The 3071-nt window shown below is 42.9% G+C and overlaps 1 pseudogene; it reads left to right on the top strand.

Annotated features, from left to right (window-relative positions):
- The first annotated feature begins 786 nt into the window (after positions 1-786).
- On the top strand, positions 787-1225 carry LOC108762699 (uncharacterized; annotated as a pseudogene).
- Positions 1226-3071: the final 1846 nt, after the last annotated feature.

The following is a 3071-nucleotide window of genomic DNA, read 5'->3' as shown; positions in this document are numbered from 1 at the left end:
TTCAGCCCTGAAAAAATTTTTTTGGTTCATATGAATTCTGGGCAGAGGGGGGTGTCCGGTTGAGAAAGAATGCCCCATATATATATATATATTGCCGACTATTATAAGATTTTAGTATAAAACGCTCTGAACGCAGCGATAACTGCCAGCCGTTATGAACTCTAGTTACTATACAAGCATTTTCTTTTAATTTTTTTTATTTCTTTTCTTTATATTTTTTTTCTCTTCACACTTATATCAAAACCTTTTTTTTTATTTTATTTTCTGTTCTAAACATCGGGCTTCTTACTGCTGCAGTTCACGCCACTTAATATAAATAAGCAAATTATGTAAAACATTAATACTTAGTGTATCATGCAGAGATATGGCTCTATAAAAATAAACACTATTTTTAATGGTGAGTTTGTGGCTGATGACAAACGCGTGAACAAGAGCATCGCCACCCGGAACGTTGAAGTCTTTCGATGTACCGATTTGCGCGAGTGGTACGTGACGCGCATCGTGGAGCCTATCCTAGCATCGTTGGAAGATTTCCAGGAACGCGACAGCGGATGGGCACTGTCGCGTATACTAAATTTGGCGGTGAACGCGAATAAACTAAATTCCCTGCGCGCGGGATGTCACATCAAACTTCCGTGAGAAATTATGTTAAAGAGAGCGGTTATCAACGTGCAATCCACAGATAATGCGTGTTTCGCGTGGTCGGTGGTTGCCGCTCTGCATCCCGTTGATAGTCATACATATTGAACATCATCGGTACTGAATCTCGCGAGCATTGAATTTCCGATGACATTGAGGCAAATTAAAAAATTTGAAGCTCTAAACGACATTTCAATCAATGTCTACACCGATGAGAAGGGGATTGTGCCGATACGACTCGCCGATCGAAAGAGAAGCAAGCACGTAAACCTGCTGTACGTGGAGGACGATAGCGCGGGACACTTTGCGCTCATTAAAGATCTATCCCGCCTTGTGAGATCGCAGATACCAGAAACACGAACAGGAAATATTTCTGCAATAGGTACGTAACAATAATAATAATAATAATAATGATAACAATAATAATTGTTTCCAGATGCCTTCACTACTTTAGCACGAGCGCAAAATTGGAGACCCAGCGAGGATTGTGGAAAACTGAATGATTGCGCAATCAGACTACCGAGCGAGGACGACAAATGGCTGTGCTTTCGCAACCTCTGCCGGAAAGAGCGCATCCCGTTCATAGTTTACGCCGATCTTGAGTGTGCATTGGAAAAGGTGGATAGCGATTCACAATCCGCTACGCACACGTATCAACACCACAACGTCCTCAGTATCGGGTATTACGTGCATTGCTCCTACGACAACTCGCTATCAGGTTATCGATTTCGCCGTGAGGACTGCATAGTGTGGTTCGCGGAAGAATTGAAAAATTTGGCATATAGTGTACAGTCTATAATTTCGGCCAATGTTCCCATGGCAGATTTTACGCACGACGACTGGAAAAAATTTAACAGCCCTTCGCATTGTCACATGTGCGAAAAACCGTTCGCGAAAGACGATACGGGTGCGCGATCACTGCCACTTAACCGGGCGATACAAAGGCCCCGCGCACTCAAATTGCAATCTAAATTATAATGATTATAATGATTCGAATTGCATACTCGTAGTTTTCCATAAATTATCATGCTACGACGCTCATTTCATAATCAAAGAATTTGCCACCGCGTACGAAGGACGCGTAGATCTGCTTCCCATAACGAAAGAAAAATATATCTCTTTCATCAAACACGTCGATAGTACTAAAATTGATCAAAAAAATTGTGTCCGATTACGGTTCATAGATTTCTCGCTTCTAGTTTGGACAAATTGGCATCTTTTCTCAACAATAATAAGTTGCGGGTACTGCGACGCGAATTTTCTAATTTATCGGAAGAAAATTTTAATCTTTTGTCGAAAGGGCGTTTTTCCGTACAAGTACATTGACTGTAGTGAAAAATTGAACGAATTACTCTTGCCACCTCGCGAGTCATTCTACAGCTCATTGACTGACAGCACGGTATCTGAGAGTGATTACGCGCCGTCAACGTGTGGCAGCGGTTCTCCATCCAAACGCTCGGCGAATATAGCGATCTTTATCTAAAAACGGACGTATTCTTGTTGGCTGATATCTTTGAAAATTTCCGCGACAGTTGCATTGCGAGCTACGGGCTCGACCCCGCATACTATTACACCTTACCTGGCTTTACATGGGTTGCCATGTTAAAGCATACAGGTGTAAAATTTGAACTGCTGACAGACATCGACATGGTCATGTTTGTCGAGCTCGGTATACGTGGCGGTTTGAGCCAGTGTTCAAACAGGTACGCGCGAGCCAACAATAGATACATGCCGCCGTACAATCCATCGAAACCATCATCGTACTTGGTGTACTATGACGTCAACAACCTCTATGGCTGGGTAATGTGTCAACCATTGCCCTACGCCGATTTTCGATGGGTCGATGACGTGCCCAATTTTGATTTTACGACTATTGTGTTAGATTCGCCGACAGGCTATATTCTCGAGGTTGATTTGGAGTATCCGCAACATCTTCATGACGCGCACATTGACCTACCGTTCTGTCGGACGCGCGAGAAACCACCAGGCAAGCGCGATGACAAGCTCCTCGCAACATTATGCGATAAGCAACGTTACGTCATACATTGTCGTAACCTGCAGCAGTGTACTCGTCACGGCGTTCGTATCGCAAAGGTTCACCGTATACTGCAATTCGCGCAATCACCATGGCTTCGAGATTATATAGAATTAAACACAAAATTTATAACAATGGCCAAAAATGATTTTGAAAAAAATTTATACAAACTTATGAATAACGCGGTATTTGGCAAAACCATGGAGAATGTGCGCGATCGCGTTGATGTAAAATTACTGACAAAATGGAAAGGCAGATACGGTGCAGAGGTAATGATCTCGTAACCAAATTTCCATAGTCGAAGCGTCTTTTCGGAGAATCTGATCGCGATAGAACTGCGTAAGCTCGAGGTGAAGTTCGACAAACCTATATACGTGGGCATGTGCATCCTCAATAT

This window comes from Trachymyrmex cornetzi, unplaced genomic scaffold (genome assembly GCF_001594075.2).
Source record: "Trachymyrmex cornetzi isolate Tcor2-1 unplaced genomic scaffold, Tcor1.1 scaffold318, whole genome shotgun sequence".
Classification (NCBI taxonomy): domain Eukaryota; kingdom Metazoa; phylum Arthropoda; class Insecta; order Hymenoptera; family Formicidae; genus Trachymyrmex; species Trachymyrmex cornetzi.
The sequence above is the reverse complement of the archived record's forward strand: the minus strand, read 5'-3'. Positions and strand labels throughout refer to the sequence as shown.